This window comes from Mytilus galloprovincialis, chromosome 2 (genome assembly GCF_965363235.1).
Source record: "Mytilus galloprovincialis chromosome 2, xbMytGall1.hap1.1, whole genome shotgun sequence".
Taxonomy (NCBI): domain Eukaryota; kingdom Metazoa; phylum Mollusca; class Bivalvia; order Mytilida; family Mytilidae; genus Mytilus; species Mytilus galloprovincialis.
Genome location: NC_134839.1, coordinates 91,583,553 through 91,598,531, shown reverse-complemented (window position 1 = coordinate 91,598,531; position 14,979 = coordinate 91,583,553). Strand labels below are relative to the sequence as shown.

The window sequence follows — 14,979 nt, the reverse complement described above, 5'->3', positions numbered from 1 at the left end:
GAACGCTCTACCACTGAGCTACATCCCCTTCACAACGATAGAACATTAAATTTAAGTAGTGTATTTTCATACCGTGTATATACATGCCACTCTGATTATTAAAATAGTCTTGCACCAAGACGAGATGGTTATCTTTATGTCTCTAACAGTTGTACTGGGATTGAAATTTGTTGAGCAAGTACATTTGTAGTTCATTTTCATGTACTGAACCATCAATCAGTCCGCCTCGTTATATATTGAGCCGAAGGAAGACATAAAATATAAAGTATTGGTTGTAAAAGGAAATCATATAGTATATAGGACAAACATACACCGTTTCTTTCATTGACCACGTACACATAACAGTTGTTTGAAGCATATACCGTTATTAATATCAATATCGATCCGGAGAAAAGGCGCAAAAATATCTTCCCAGACGGGGAATCGAACCCCGGCCGCCGCGGTGAGAGCGCGGAATCCTAACCACTAGACTACCTGGGACTTACTCATAGTGGGGTAACTTAACACATATAAAGAGCAACACTAACAGCAATCATGCCTTTTTTGTACGTTACAACGTCATTGGGAATATCGACTGGCGTTAGACAGACTATAGAATGCCAATAGCTCAAGACCGCAAAAGGCGGCGAAATCACCCCGAATAGTCGCTACTGTCGACGCTATATAACGCATTGTTTCAGGCTGGAATCATTAACATAAACATTCGATTTGTTAATCTGACACACGATTTTAAAGTTATAATCCATATATTAAAATTGTGACACAAGTAAAACCTGTCGGGGAAAGGGAGTGTGGTATTAATTCGGCTTTGCCTGAAATGTTTGAGCGTGCATTTGAGACATGCCTCTAAAGAGTGATTTTTGAAATTTTAAGTCATCTGTGCCGAGTTCGCTGTTCAAACAGCACTTATATTCCGTTGCGCTTTCTATGATTTTCAAGGCAAAGCAGCATTGTGTAGGCGAGATTACTTTAATTGATTTCTCGATGCCGATTTTGTCTGCGGCCAAAAAATATGGAGATGCCGGGGATCGAACCCGGGGCCTTTCACATGCGAAGCGAACGCTCTACCACTGAGCTACATCCCCGTCCCTGGATTTTCATCAATATTTCCTTTTCAATTCCGCCTTTTACCGCAGGACAAAGTGTTCATGTAGGTGTCCTAAGAGAGGTCGGAGATGCTCACTTATATTTTACTGTGCATTTTCACTTGATCGTGCACGAAAGACATAGTTTATGTGGACTTAATGACATTGACAAAAAATTAGGAGTGGAGATGCCGGGGATTGAACCCGGGGCCTTTCACATGCAAAGCGAACGCTCTACCACTGAGCTACATCCCCTTCACAACGATAGAACATTAAATTTAAGTAGTGTATTTTCATACCGTGTATATACATGCCACTCTGATTATTAAAATAGTCTTGCACCAAGACGAGATGGTTATCTTTATGTCTCTAACAGTTGTACTGGGATTGAAATTTGTTGAGCAAGTACATTTGTAGTTCATTTTCATGTACTGAACCATCAATCAGTCCGCCTCGTTATATATTGAGCCGAAGGAAGACATAAAATATAAAGTATTGGTTGTAAAAGGAAATCATATAGTATATAGGACAAACATACACCGTTTCTTTCATTGACCACGTACACATAACAGTTGTTTGAAGCATATACCGTTATTAATATCAATATCGATCCGGAGAAAAGGCGCAAAAATATCTTCCCAGACGGGGAATCGAACCCCGGCCGCCGCGGTGAGAGCGCGGAATCCTAACCACTAGACTACCTGGGACTTACTCATAGTGGGGTAACTTAACACATATAAAGAGCAACACTAACAGCAATCATGCCTTTTTTGTACGTTACAACGTCATTGGGAATATCGACTGGCGTTAGACAGACTATAGAATGCCAATAGCTCAAGACCGCAAAAGGCGGCGAAATCACCCCGAATAGTCGCTACTGTCGACGCTATATAACGCATTGTTTCAGGCTGGAATCATTAACATAAACATTCGATTTGTTAATCTGACACACGATTTTAAAGTTATAATCCATATATTAAAATTGTGACACAAGTAAAACCTGTCGGGGAAAGGGAGTGTGGTATTAATTCGGCTTTGCCTGAAATGTTTGAGCGTGCATTTGAGACATGCCTCTAAAGAGTGATTTTTGAAATTTTAAGTCATCTGTGCCGAGTTCGCTGTTCAAACAGCACTTATATTCCGTTGCGCTTTCTATGATTTTCAAGGCAAAGCAGCATTGTGTAGGCGAGATTACTTTAATTGATTTCTCGATGCCGATTTTGTCTGCGGCCAAAAAATATGGAGATGCCGGGGATCGAACCCGGGGCCTTTCACATGCGAAGCGAACGCTCTACCACTGAGCTACATCCCCGTCCCTGGATTTTCATCAATATTTCCTTTTCAATTCCGCCTTTTACCGCAGGACAAAGTGTTCATGTAGGTGTCCTAAGAGAGGTCGGAGATGCTCACTTATATTTTACTGTGCATTTTCACTTGATCGTGCACGAAAGACATAGTTTATGTGGACTTAATGACATTGACAAAAAATTAGGAGTGGAGATGCCGGGGATTGAACCCGGGGCCTTTCACATGCAAAGCGAACGCTCTACCACTGAGCTACATCCCCTTCACAACGATAGAACATTAAATTTAAGTAGTGTATTTTCATACCGTGTATATACATGCCACTCTGATTATTAAAATAGTCTTGCACCAAGACGAGATGGTTATCTTTATGTCTCTAACAGTTGTACTGGGATTGAAATTTGTTGAGCAAGTACATTTGTAGTTCATTTTCATGTACTGAACCATCAATCAGTCCGCCTCGTTATATATTGAGCCGAAGGAAGACATAAAATATAAAGTATTGGTTGTAAAAGGAAATCATATAGTATATAGGACAAACATACACCGTTTCTTTCATTGACCACGTACACATAACAGTTGTTTGAAGCATATACCGTTATTAATATCAATATCGATCCGGAGAAAAGGCGCAAAAATATCTTCCCAGACGGGGAATCGAACCCCGGCCGCCGCGGTGAGAGCGCGGAATCCTAACCACTAGACTACCTGGGACTTACTCATAGTGGGGTAACTTAACACATATAAAGAGCAACACTAACAGCAATCATGCCTTTTTTGTACGTTACAACGTCATTGGGAATATCGACTGGCGTTAGACAGACTATAGAATGCCAATAGCTCAAGACCGCAAAAGGCGGCGAAATCACCCCGAATAGTCGCTACTGTCGACGCTATATAACGCATTGTTTCAGGCTGGAATCATTAACATAAACATTCGATTTGTTAATCTGACACACGATTTTAAAGTTATAATCCATATATTAAAATTGTGACACAAGTAAAACCTGTCGGGGAAAGGGAGTGTGGTATTAATTCGGCTTTGCCTGAAATGTTTGAGCGTGCATTTGAGACATGCCTCTAAAGAGTGATTTTTGAAATTTTAAGTCATCTGTGCCGAGTTCGCTGTTCAAACAGCACTTATATTCCGTTGCGCTTTCTATGATTTTCAAGGCAAAGCAGCATTGTGTAGGCGAGATTACTTTAATTGATTTCTCGATGCCGATTTTGTCTGCGGCCAAAAAATATGGAGATGCCGGGGATCGAACCCGGGGCCTTTCACATGCGAAGCGAACGCTCTACCACTGAGCTACATCCCCGTCCCTGGATTTTCATCAATATTTCCTTTTCAATTCCGCCTTTTACCGCAGGACAAAGTGTTCATGTAGGTGTCCTAAGAGAGGTCGGAGATGCTCACTTATATTTTACTGTGCATTTTCACTTGATCGTGCACGAAAGACATAGTTTATGTGGACTTAATGACATTGACAAAAAATTAGGAGTGGAGATGCCGGGGATTGAACCCGGGGCCTTTCACATGCAAAGCGAACGCTCTACCACTGAGCTACATCCCCTTCACAACGATAGAACATTAAATTTAAGTAGTGTATTTTCATACCGTGTATATACATGCCACTCTGATTATTAAAATAGTCTTGCACCAAGACGAGATGGTTATCTTTATGTCTCTAACAGTTGTACTGGGATTGAAATTTGTTGAGCAAGTACATTTGTAGTTCATTTTCATGTACTGAACCATCAATCAGTCCGCCTCGTTATATATTGAGCCGAAGGAAGACATAAAATATAAAGTATTGGTTGTAAAAGGAAATCATATAGTATATAGGACAAACATACACCGTTTCTTTCATTGACCACGTACACATAACAGTTGTTTGAAGCATATACCGTTATTAATATCAATATCGATCCGGAGAAAAGGCGCAAAAATATCTTCCCAGACGGGGAATCGAACCCCGGCCGCCGCGGTGAGAGCGCGGAATCCTAACCACTAGACTACCTGGGACTTACTCATAGTGGGGTAACTTAACACATATAAAGAGCAACACTAACAGCAATCATGCCTTTTTTGTACGTTACAACGTCATTGGGAATATCGACTGGCGTTAGACAGACTATAGAATGCCAATAGCTCAAGACCGCAAAAGGCGGCGAAATCACCCCGAATAGTCGCTACTGTCGACGCTATATAACGCATTGTTTCAGGCTGGAATCATTAACATAAACATTCGATTTGTTAATCTGACACACGATTTTAAAGTTATAATCCATATATTAAAATTGTGACACAAGTAAAACCTGTCGGGGAAAGGGAGTGTGGTATTAATTCGGCTTTGCCTGAAATGTTTGAGCGTGCATTTGAGACATGCCTCTAAAGAGTGATTTTTGAAATTTTAAGTCATCTGTGCCGAGTTCGCTGTTCAAACAGCACTTATATTCCGTTGCGCTTTCTATGATTTTCAAGGCAAAGCAGCATTGTGTAGGCGAGATTACTTTAATTGATTTCTCGATGCCGATTTTGTCTGCGGCCAAAAAATATGGAGATGCCGGGGATCGAACCCGGGGCCTTTCACATGCGAAGCGAACGCTCTACCACTGAGCTACATCCCCGTCCCTGGATTTTCATCAATATTTCCTTTTCAATTCCGCCTTTTACCGCAGGACAAAGTGTTCATGTAGGTGTCCTAAGAGAGGTCGGAGATGCTCACTTATATTTTACTGTGCATTTTCACTTGATCGTGCACGAAAGACATAGTTTATGTGGACTTAATGACATTGACAAAAAATTAGGAGTGGAGATGCCGGGGATTGAACCCGGGGCCTTTCACATGCAAAGCGAACGCTCTACCACTGAGCTACATCCCCTTCACAACGATAGAACATTAAATTTAAGTAGTGTATTTTCATACCGTGTATATACATGCCACTCTGATTATTAAAATAGTCTTGCACCAAGACGAGATGGTTATCTTTATGTCTCTAACAGTTGTACTGGGATTGAAATTTGTTGAGCAAGTACATTTGTAGTTCATTTTCATGTACTGAACCATCAATCAGTCCGCCTCGTTATATATTGAGCCGAAGGAAGACATAAAATATAAAGTATTGGTTGTAAAAGGAAATCATATAGTATATAGGACAAACATACACCGTTTCTTTCATTGACCACGTACACATAACAGTTGTTTGAAGCATATACCGTTATTAATATCAATATCGATCCGGAGAAAAGGCGCAAAAATATCTTCCCAGACGGGGAATCGAACCCCGGCCGCCGCGGTGAGAGCGCGGAATCCTAACCACTAGACTACCTGGGACTTACTCATAGTGGGGTAACTTAACACATATAAAGAGCAACACTAACAGCAATCATGCCTTTTTTGTACGTTACAACGTCATTGGGAATATCGACTGGCGTTAGACAGACTATAGAATGCCAATAGCTCAAGACCGCAAAAGGCGGCGAAATCACCCCGAATAGTCGCTACTGTCGACGCTATATAACGCATTGTTTCAGGCTGGAATCATTAACATAAACATTCGATTTGTTAATCTGACACACGATTTTAAAGTTATAATCCATATATTAAAATTGTGACACAAGTAAAACCTGTCGGGGAAAGGGAGTGTGGTATTAATTCGGCTTTGCCTGAAATGTTTGAGCGTGCATTTGAGACATGCCTCTAAAGAGTGATTTTTGAAATTTTAAGTCATCTGTGCCGAGTTCGCTGTTCAAACAGCACTTATATTCCGTTGCGCTTTCTATGATTTTCAAGGCAAAGCAGCATTGTGTAGGCGAGATTACTTTAATTGATTTCTCGATGCCGATTTTGTCTGCGGCCAAAAAATATGGAGATGCCGGGGATCGAACCCGGGGCCTTTCACATGCGAAGCGAACGCTCTACCACTGAGCTACATCCCCGTCCCTGGATTTTCATCAATATTTCCTTTTCAATTCCGCCTTTTACCGCAGGACAAAGTGTTCATGTAGGTGTCCTAAGAGAGGTCGGAGATGCTCACTTATATTTTACTGTGCATTTTCACTTGATCGTGCACGAAAGACATAGTTTATGTGGACTTAATGACATTGACAAAAAATTAGGAGTGGAGATGCCGGGGATTGAACCCGGGGCCTTTCACATGCAAAGCGAACGCTCTACCACTGAGCTACATCCCCTTCACAACGATAGAACATTAAATTTAAGTAGTGTATTTTCATACCGTGTATATACATGCCACTCTGATTATTAAAATAGTCTTGCACCAAGACGAGATGGTTATCTTTATGTCTCTAACAGTTGTACTGGGATTGAAATTTGTTGAGCAAGTACATTTGTAGTTCATTTTCATGTACTGAACCATCAATCAGTCCGCCTCGTTATATATTGAGCCGAAGGAAGACATAAAATATAAAGTATTGGTTGTAAAAGGAAATCATATAGTATATAGGACAAACATACACCGTTTCTTTCATTGACCACGTACACATAACAGTTGTTTGAAGCATATACCGTTATTAATATCAATATCGATCCGGAGAAAAGGCGCAAAAATATCTTCCCAGACGGGGAATCGAACCCCGGCCGCCGCGGTGAGAGCGCGGAATCCTAACCACTAGACTACCTGGGACTTACTCATAGTGGGGTAACTTAACACATATAAAGAGCAACACTAACAGCAATCATGCCTTTTTTGTACGTTACAACGTCATTGGGAATATCGACTGGCGTTAGACAGACTATAGAATGCCAATAGCTCAAGACCGCAAAAGGCGGCGAAATCACCCCGAATAGTCGCTACTGTCGACGCTATATAACGCATTGTTTCAGGCTGGAATCATTAACATAAACATTCGATTTGTTAATCTGACACACGATTTTAAAGTTATAATCCATATATTAAAATTGTGACACAAGTAAAACCTGTCGGGGAAAGGGAGTGTGGTATTAATTCGGCTTTGCCTGAAATGTTTGAGCGTGCATTTGAGACATGCCTCTAAAGAGTGATTTTTGAAATTTTAAGTCATCTGTGCCGAGTTCGCTGTTCAAACAGCACTTATATTCCGTTGCGCTTTCTATGATTTTCAAGGCAAAGCAGCATTGTGTAGGCGAGATTACTTTAATTGATTTCTCGATGCCGATTTTGTCTGCGGCCAAAAAATATGGAGATGCCGGGGATCGAACCCGGGGCCTTTCACATGCGAAGCGAACGCTCTACCACTGAGCTACATCCCCGTCCCTGGATTTTCATCAATATTTCCTTTTCAATTCCGCCTTTTACCGCAGGACAAAGTGTTCATGTAGGTGTCCTAAGAGAGGTCGGAGATGCTCACTTATATTTTACTGTGCATTTTCACTTGATCGTGCACGAAAGACATAGTTTATGTGGACTTAATGACATTGACAAAAAATTAGGAGTGGAGATGCCGGGGATTGAACCCGGGGCCTTTCACATGCAAAGCGAACGCTCTACCACTGAGCTACATCCCCTTCACAACGATAGAACATTAAATTTAAGTAGTGTATTTTCATACCGTGTATATACATGCCACTCTGATTATTAAAATAGTCTTGCACCAAGACGAGATGGTTATCTTTATGTCTCTAACAGTTGTACTGGGATTGAAATTTGTTGAGCAAGTACATTTGTAGTTCATTTTCATGTACTGAACCATCAATCAGTCCGCCTCGTTATATATTGAGCCGAAGGAAGACATAAAATATAAAGTATTGGTTGTAAAAGGAAATCATATAGTATATAGGACAAACATACACCGTTTCTTTCATTGACCACGTACACATAACAGTTGTTTGAAGCATATACCGTTATTAATATCAATATCGATCCGGAGAAAAGGCGCAAAAATATCTTCCCAGACGGGGAATCGAACCCCGGCCGCCGCGGTGAGAGCGCGGAATCCTAACCACTAGACTACCTGGGACTTACTCATAGTGGGGTAACTTAACACATATAAAGAGCAACACTAACAGCAATCATGCCTTTTTTGTACGTTACAACGTCATTGGGAATATCGACTGGCGTTAGACAGACTATAGAATGCCAATAGCTCAAGACCGCAAAAGGCGGCGAAATCACCCCGAATAGTCGCTACTGTCGACGCTATATAACGCATTGTTTCAGGCTGGAATCATTAACATAAACATTCGATTTGTTAATCTGACACACGATTTTAAAGTTATAATCCATATATTAAAATTGTGACACAAGTAAAACCTGTCGGGGAAAGGGAGTGTGGTATTAATTCGGCTTTGCCTGAAATGTTTGAGCGTGCATTTGAGACATGCCTCTAAAGAGTGATTTTTGAAATTTTAAGTCATCTGTGCCGAGTTCGCTGTTCAAACAGCACTTATATTCCGTTGCGCTTTCTATGATTTTCAAGGCAAAGCAGCATTGTGTAGGCGAGATTACTTTAATTGATTTCTCGATGCCGATTTTGTCTGCGGCCAAAAAATATGGAGATGCCGGGGATCGAACCCGGGGCCTTTCACATGCGAAGCGAACGCTCTACCACTGAGCTACATCCCCGTCCCTGGATTTTCATCAATATTTCCTTTTCAATTCCGCCTTTTACCGCAGGACAAAGTGTTCATGTAGGTGTCCTAAGAGAGGTCGGAGATGCTCACTTATATTTTACTGTGCATTTTCACTTGATCGTGCACGAAAGACATAGTTTATGTGGACTTAATGACATTGACAAAAAATTAGGAGTGGAGATGCCGGGGATTGAACCCGGGGCCTTTCACATGCAAAGCGAACGCTCTACCACTGAGCTACATCCCCTTCACAACGATAGAACATTAAATTTAAGTAGTGTATTTTCATACCGTGTATATACATGCCACTCTGATTATTAAAATAGTCTTGCACCAAGACGAGATGGTTATCTTTATGTCTCTAACAGTTGTACTGGGATTGAAATTTGTTGAGCAAGTACATTTGTAGTTCATTTTCATGTACTGAACCATCAATCAGTCCGCCTCGTTATATATTGAGCCGAAGGAAGACATAAAATATAAAGTATTGGTTGTAAAAGGAAATCATATAGTATATAGGACAAACATACACCGTTTCTTTCATTGACCACGTACACATAACAGTTGTTTGAAGCATATACCGTTATTAATATCAATATCGATCCGGAGAAAAGGCGCAAAAATATCTTCCCAGACGGGGAATCGAACCCCGGCCGCCGCGGTGAGAGCGCGGAATCCTAACCACTAGACTACCTGGGACTTACTCATAGTGGGGTAACTTAACACATATAAAGAGCAACACTAACAGCAATCATGCCTTTTTTGTACGTTACAACGTCATTGGGAATATCGACTGGCGTTAGACAGACTATAGAATGCCAATAGCTCAAGACCGCAAAAGGCGGCGAAATCACCCCGAATAGTCGCTACTGTCGACGCTATATAACGCATTGTTTCAGGCTGGAATCATTAACATAAACATTCGATTTGTTAATCTGACACACGATTTTAAAGTTATAATCCATATATTAAAATTGTGACACAAGTAAAACCTGTCGGGGAAAGGGAGTGTGGTATTAATTCGGCTTTGCCTGAAATGTTTGAGCGTGCATTTGAGACATGCCTCTAAAGAGTGATTTTTGAAATTTTAAGTCATCTGTGCCGAGTTCGCTGTTCAAACAGCACTTATATTCCGTTGCGCTTTCTATGATTTTCAAGGCAAAGCAGCATTGTGTAGGCGAGATTACTTTAATTGATTTCTCGATGCCGATTTTGTCTGCGGCCAAAAAATATGGAGATGCCGGGGATCGAACCCGGGGCCTTTCACATGCGAAGCGAACGCTCTACCACTGAGCTACATCCCCGTCCCTGGATTTTCATCAATATTTCCTTTTCAATTCCGCCTTTTACCGCAGGACAAAGTGTTCATGTAGGTGTCCTAAGAGAGGTCGGAGATGCTCACTTATATTTTACTGTGCATTTTCACTTGATCGTGCACGAAAGACATAGTTTATGTGGACTTAATGACATTGACAAAAAATTAGGAGTGGAGATGCCGGGGATTGAACCCGGGGCCTTTCACATGCAAAGCGAACGCTCTACCACTGAGCTACATCCCCTTCACAACGATAGAACATTAAATTTAAGTAGTGTATTTTCATACCGTGTATATACATGCCACTCTGATTATTAAAATAGTCTTGCACCAAGACGAGATGGTTATCTTTATGTCTCTAACAGTTGTACTGGGATTGAAATTTGTTGAGCAAGTACATTTGTAGTTCATTTTCATGTACTGAACCATCAATCAGTCCGCCTCGTTATATATTGAGCCGAAGGAAGACATAAAATATAAAGTATTGGTTGTAAAAGGAAATCATATAGTATATAGGACAAACATACACCGTTTCTTTCATTGACCACGTACACATAACAGTTGTTTGAAGCATATACCGTTATTAATATCAATATCGATCCGGAGAAAAGGCGCAAAAATATCTTCCCAGACGGGGAATCGAACCCCGGCCGCCGCGGTGAGAGCGCGGAATCCTAACCACTAGACTACCTGGGACTTACTCATAGTGGGGTAACTTAACACATATAAAGAGCAACACTAACAGCAATCATGCCTTTTTTGTACGTTACAACGTCATTGGGAATATCGACTGGCGTTAGACAGACTATAGAATGCCAATAGCTCAAGACCGCAAAAGGCGGCGAAATCACCCCGAATAGTCGCTACTGTCGACGCTATATAACGCATTGTTTCAGGCTGGAATCATTAACATAAACATTCGATTTGTTAATCTGACACACGATTTTAAAGTTATAATCCATATATTAAAATTGTGACACAAGTAAAACCTGTCGGGGAAAGGGAGTGTGGTATTAATTCGGCTTTGCCTGAAATGTTTGAGCGTGCATTTGAGACATGCCTCTAAAGAGTGATTTTTGAAATTTTAAGTCATCTGTGCCGAGTTCGCTGTTCAAACAGCACTTATATTCCGTTGCGCTTTCTATGATTTTCAAGGCAAAGCAGCATTGTGTAGGCGAGATTACTTTAATTGATTTCTCGATGCCGATTTTGTCTGCGGCCAAAAAATATGGAGATGCCGGGGATCGAACCCGGGGCCTTTCACATGCGAAGCGAACGCTCTACCACTGAGCTACATCCCCGTCCCTGGATTTTCATCAATATTTCCTTTTCAATTCCGCCTTTTACCGCAGGACAAAGTGTTCATGTAGGTGTCCTAAGAGAGGTCGGAGATGCTCACTTATATTTTACTGTGCATTTTCACTTGATCGTGCACGAAAGACATAGTTTATGTGGACTTAATGACATTGACAAAAAATTAGGAGTGGAGATGCCGGGGATTGAACCCGGGGCCTTTCACATGCAAAGCGAACGCTCTACCACTGAGCTACATCCCCTTCACAACGATAGAACATTAAATTTAAGTAGTGTATTTTCATACCGTGTATATACATGCCACTCTGATTATTAAAATAGTCTTGCACCAAGACGAGATGGTTATCTTTATGTCTCTAACAGTTGTACTGGGATTGAAATTTGTTGAGCAAGTACATTTGTAGTTCATTTTCATGTACTGAACCATCAATCAGTCCGCCTCGTTATATATTGAGCCGAAGGAAGACATAAAATATAAAGTATTGGTTGTAAAAGGAAATCATATAGTATATAGGACAAACATACACCGTTTCTTTCATTGACCACGTACACATAACAGTTGTTTGAAGCATATACCGTTATTAATATCAATATCGATCCGGAGAAAAGGCGCAAAAATATCTTCCCAGACGGGGAATCGAACCCCGGCCGCCGCGGTGAGAGCGCGGAATCCTAACCACTAGACTACCTGGGACTTACTCATAGTGGGGTAACTTAACACATATAAAGAGCAACACTAACAGCAATCATGCCTTTTTTGTACGTTACAACGTCATTGGGAATATCGACTGGCGTTAGACAGACTATAGAATGCCAATAGCTCAAGACCGCAAAAGGCGGCGAAATCACCCCGAATAGTCGCTACTGTCGACGCTATATAACGCATTGTTTCAGGCTGGAATCATTAACATAAACATTCGATTTGTTAATCTGACACACGATTTTAAAGTTATAATCCATATATTAAAATTGTGACACAAGTAAAACCTGTCGGGGAAAGGGAGTGTGGTATTAATTCGGCTTTGCCTGAAATGTTTGAGCGTGCATTTGAGACATGCCTCTAAAGAGTGATTTTTGAAATTTTAAGTCATCTGTGCCGAGTTCGCTGTTCAAACAGCACTTATATTCCGTTGCGCTTTCTATGATTTTCAAGGCAAAGCAGCATTGTGTAGGCGAGATTACTTTAATTGATTTCTCGATGCCGATTTTGTCTGCGGCCAAAAAATATGGAGATGCCGGGGATCGAACCCGGGGCCTTTCACATGCGAAGCGAACGCTCTACCACTGAGCTACATCCCCGTCCCTGGATTTTCATCAATATTTCCTTTTCAATTCCGCCTTTTACCGCAGGACAAAGTGTTCATGTAGGTGTCCTAAGAGAGGTCGGAGATGCTCACTTATATTTTACTGTGCATTTTCACTTGATCGTGCACGAAAGACATAGTTTATGTGGACTTAATGACATTGACAAAAAATTAGGAGTGGAGATGCCGGGGATTGAACCCGGGGCCTTTCACATGCAAAGCGAACGCTCTACCACTGAGCTACATCCCCTTCACAACGATAGAACATTAAATTTAAGTAGTGTATTTTCATACCGTGTATATACATGCCACTCTGATTATTAAAATAGTCTTGCACCAAGACGAGATGGTTATCTTTATGTCTCTAACAGTTGTACTGGGATTGAAATTTGTTGAGCAAGTACATTTGTAGTTCATTTTCATGTACTGAACCATCAATCAGTCCGCCTCGTTATATATTGAGCCGAAGGAAGACATAAAATATAAAGTATTGGTTGTAAAAGGAAATCATATAGTATATAGGACAAACATACACCGTTTCTTTCATTGACCACGTACACATAACAGTTGTTTGAAGCATATACCGTTATTAATATCAATATCGATCCGGAGAAAAGGCGCAAAAATATCTTCCCAGACGGGGAATCGAACCCCGGCCGCCGCGGTGAGAGCGCGGAATCCTAACCACTAGACTACCTGGGACTTACTCATAGTGGGGTAACTTAACACATATAAAGAGCAACACTAACAGCAATCATGCCTTTTTTGTACGTTACAACGTCATTGGGAATATCGACTGGCGTTAGACAGACTATAGAATGCCAATAGCTCAAGACCGCAAAAGGCGGCGAAATCACCCCGAATAGTCGCTACTGTCGACGCTATATAACGCATTGTTTCAGGCTGGAATCATTAACATAAACATTCGATTTGTTAATCTGACACACGATTTTAAAGTTATAATCCATATATTAAAATTGTGACACAAGTAAAACCTGTCGGGGAAAGGGAGTGTGGTATTAATTCGGCTTTGCCTGAAATGTTTGAGCGTGCATTTGAGACATGCCTCTAAAGAGTGATTTTTGAAATTTTAAGTCATCTGTGCCGAGTTCGCTGTTCAAACAGCACTTATATTCCGTTGCGCTTTCTATGATTTTCAAGGCAAAGCAGCATTGTGTAGGCGAGATTACTTTAATTGATTTCTCGATGCCGATTTTGTCTGCGGCCAAAAAATATGGAGATGCCGGGGATCGAACCCGGGGCCTTTCACATGCGAAGCGAACGCTCTACCACTGAGCTACATCCCCGTCCCTGGATTTTCATCAATATTTCCTTTTCAATTCCGCCTTTTACCGCAGGACAAAGTGTTCATGTAGGTGTCCTAAGAGAGGTCGGAGATGCTCACTTATATTTTACTGTGCATTTTCACTTGATCGTGCACGAAAGACATAGTTTATGTGGACTTAATGACATTGACAAAAAATTAGGAGTGGAGATGCCGGGGATTGAACCCGGGGCCTTTCACATGCAAAGCGAACGCTCTACCACTGAGCTACATCCCCTTCACAACGATAGAACATTAAATTTAAGTAGTGTATTTTCATACCGTGTATATACATGCCACTCTGATTATTAAAATAGTCTTGCACCAAGACGAGATGGTTATCTTTATGTCTCTAACAGTTGTACTGGGATTGAAATTTGTTGAGCAAGTACATTTGTAGTTCATTTTCATGTACTGAACCATCAATCAGTCCGCCTCGTTATATATTGAGCCGAAGGAAGACATAAAATATAAAGTATTGGTTGTAAAAGGAAATCATATAGTATATAGGACAAACATACACCGTTTCTTTCATTGACCACGTACACATAACAGTTGTTTGAAGCATATACCGTTATTAATATCAATATCGATCCGGAGAAAAGGCGCAAAAATATCTTCCCAGACGGGGAATCGAACCCCGGCCGCCGCGGTGAGAGCGCGGAATCCTAACCACTAGACTACCTGGGACTTACTCATAGTGGGGTAGCTTTGTGAACTTATTTTGCAACGGTTACAAGATTGCAAATATGTGGAA

General features: G+C 41.1%; 23 non-coding genes across 23 annotated transcripts; all 23 read right to left on the bottom strand.

Moving 5' to 3' along the window:
* Positions 1-408: 408 nt before the first annotated feature.
* Trnae-cuc (transfer RNA glutamic acid (anticodon CUC)) lies at positions 409-480 on the bottom strand. Its single transcript has one exon. It is a non-coding gene; the product is annotated as a tRNA-Glu (tRNA).
* Positions 481-1,013: 533 nt separating this feature from the next.
* On the bottom strand, positions 1,014-1,085 carry Trnaa-cgc (transfer RNA alanine (anticodon CGC)). The gene has a single exon. It is a non-coding gene; the product is annotated as a tRNA-Ala (tRNA).
* A 635-nt stretch (positions 1,086-1,720) lies between these two features.
* Trnae-cuc (transfer RNA glutamic acid (anticodon CUC)) lies at positions 1,721-1,792 on the bottom strand. Its single transcript has one exon. It is a non-coding gene; the product is annotated as a tRNA-Glu (tRNA).
* A 533-nt stretch (positions 1,793-2,325) lies between these two features.
* Positions 2,326-2,397, bottom strand: Trnaa-cgc (transfer RNA alanine (anticodon CGC)). The gene has a single exon. It is a non-coding gene; the product is annotated as a tRNA-Ala (tRNA).
* Positions 2,398-3,032: 635 nt separating this feature from the next.
* Trnae-cuc (transfer RNA glutamic acid (anticodon CUC)) lies at positions 3,033-3,104 on the bottom strand. Its single transcript has one exon. It is a non-coding gene; the product is annotated as a tRNA-Glu (tRNA).
* A 533-nt stretch (positions 3,105-3,637) lies between these two features.
* On the bottom strand, positions 3,638-3,709 carry Trnaa-cgc (transfer RNA alanine (anticodon CGC)). The gene has a single exon. It is a non-coding gene; the product is annotated as a tRNA-Ala (tRNA).
* Positions 3,710-4,344: 635 nt separating this feature from the next.
* Positions 4,345-4,416, bottom strand: Trnae-cuc (transfer RNA glutamic acid (anticodon CUC)). The gene has a single exon. It is a non-coding gene; the product is annotated as a tRNA-Glu (tRNA).
* Positions 4,417-4,949: 533 nt separating this feature from the next.
* Trnaa-cgc (transfer RNA alanine (anticodon CGC)) lies at positions 4,950-5,021 on the bottom strand. The gene has a single exon. It is a non-coding gene; the product is annotated as a tRNA-Ala (tRNA).
* A 635-nt stretch (positions 5,022-5,656) lies between these two features.
* On the bottom strand, positions 5,657-5,728 carry Trnae-cuc (transfer RNA glutamic acid (anticodon CUC)). The gene has a single exon. It is a non-coding gene; the product is annotated as a tRNA-Glu (tRNA).
* Positions 5,729-6,261: 533 nt separating this feature from the next.
* Positions 6,262-6,333, bottom strand: Trnaa-cgc (transfer RNA alanine (anticodon CGC)). Its single transcript has one exon. It is a non-coding gene; the product is annotated as a tRNA-Ala (tRNA).
* Positions 6,334-6,968: 635 nt separating this feature from the next.
* On the bottom strand, positions 6,969-7,040 carry Trnae-cuc (transfer RNA glutamic acid (anticodon CUC)). Its single transcript has one exon. It is a non-coding gene; the product is annotated as a tRNA-Glu (tRNA).
* A 533-nt stretch (positions 7,041-7,573) lies between these two features.
* On the bottom strand, positions 7,574-7,645 carry Trnaa-cgc (transfer RNA alanine (anticodon CGC)). Its single transcript has one exon. It is a non-coding gene; the product is annotated as a tRNA-Ala (tRNA).
* Positions 7,646-8,280: 635 nt separating this feature from the next.
* On the bottom strand, positions 8,281-8,352 carry Trnae-cuc (transfer RNA glutamic acid (anticodon CUC)). Its single transcript has one exon. It is a non-coding gene; the product is annotated as a tRNA-Glu (tRNA).
* Positions 8,353-8,885: 533 nt separating this feature from the next.
* On the bottom strand, positions 8,886-8,957 carry Trnaa-cgc (transfer RNA alanine (anticodon CGC)). The gene has a single exon. It is a non-coding gene; the product is annotated as a tRNA-Ala (tRNA).
* Positions 8,958-9,592: 635 nt separating this feature from the next.
* Trnae-cuc (transfer RNA glutamic acid (anticodon CUC)) lies at positions 9,593-9,664 on the bottom strand. The gene has a single exon. It is a non-coding gene; the product is annotated as a tRNA-Glu (tRNA).
* A 533-nt stretch (positions 9,665-10,197) lies between these two features.
* On the bottom strand, positions 10,198-10,269 carry Trnaa-cgc (transfer RNA alanine (anticodon CGC)). Its single transcript has one exon. It is a non-coding gene; the product is annotated as a tRNA-Ala (tRNA).
* Positions 10,270-10,904: 635 nt separating this feature from the next.
* Positions 10,905-10,976, bottom strand: Trnae-cuc (transfer RNA glutamic acid (anticodon CUC)). The gene has a single exon. It is a non-coding gene; the product is annotated as a tRNA-Glu (tRNA).
* A 533-nt stretch (positions 10,977-11,509) lies between these two features.
* Positions 11,510-11,581, bottom strand: Trnaa-cgc (transfer RNA alanine (anticodon CGC)). The gene has a single exon. It is a non-coding gene; the product is annotated as a tRNA-Ala (tRNA).
* A 635-nt stretch (positions 11,582-12,216) lies between these two features.
* Trnae-cuc (transfer RNA glutamic acid (anticodon CUC)) lies at positions 12,217-12,288 on the bottom strand. The gene has a single exon. It is a non-coding gene; the product is annotated as a tRNA-Glu (tRNA).
* Positions 12,289-12,821: 533 nt separating this feature from the next.
* Positions 12,822-12,893, bottom strand: Trnaa-cgc (transfer RNA alanine (anticodon CGC)). The gene has a single exon. It is a non-coding gene; the product is annotated as a tRNA-Ala (tRNA).
* A 635-nt stretch (positions 12,894-13,528) lies between these two features.
* Positions 13,529-13,600, bottom strand: Trnae-cuc (transfer RNA glutamic acid (anticodon CUC)). Its single transcript has one exon. It is a non-coding gene; the product is annotated as a tRNA-Glu (tRNA).
* A 533-nt stretch (positions 13,601-14,133) lies between these two features.
* Trnaa-cgc (transfer RNA alanine (anticodon CGC)) lies at positions 14,134-14,205 on the bottom strand. Its single transcript has one exon. It is a non-coding gene; the product is annotated as a tRNA-Ala (tRNA).
* Positions 14,206-14,840: 635 nt separating this feature from the next.
* Trnae-cuc (transfer RNA glutamic acid (anticodon CUC)) lies at positions 14,841-14,912 on the bottom strand. The gene has a single exon. It is a non-coding gene; the product is annotated as a tRNA-Glu (tRNA).
* Positions 14,913-14,979: the final 67 nt, after the last annotated feature.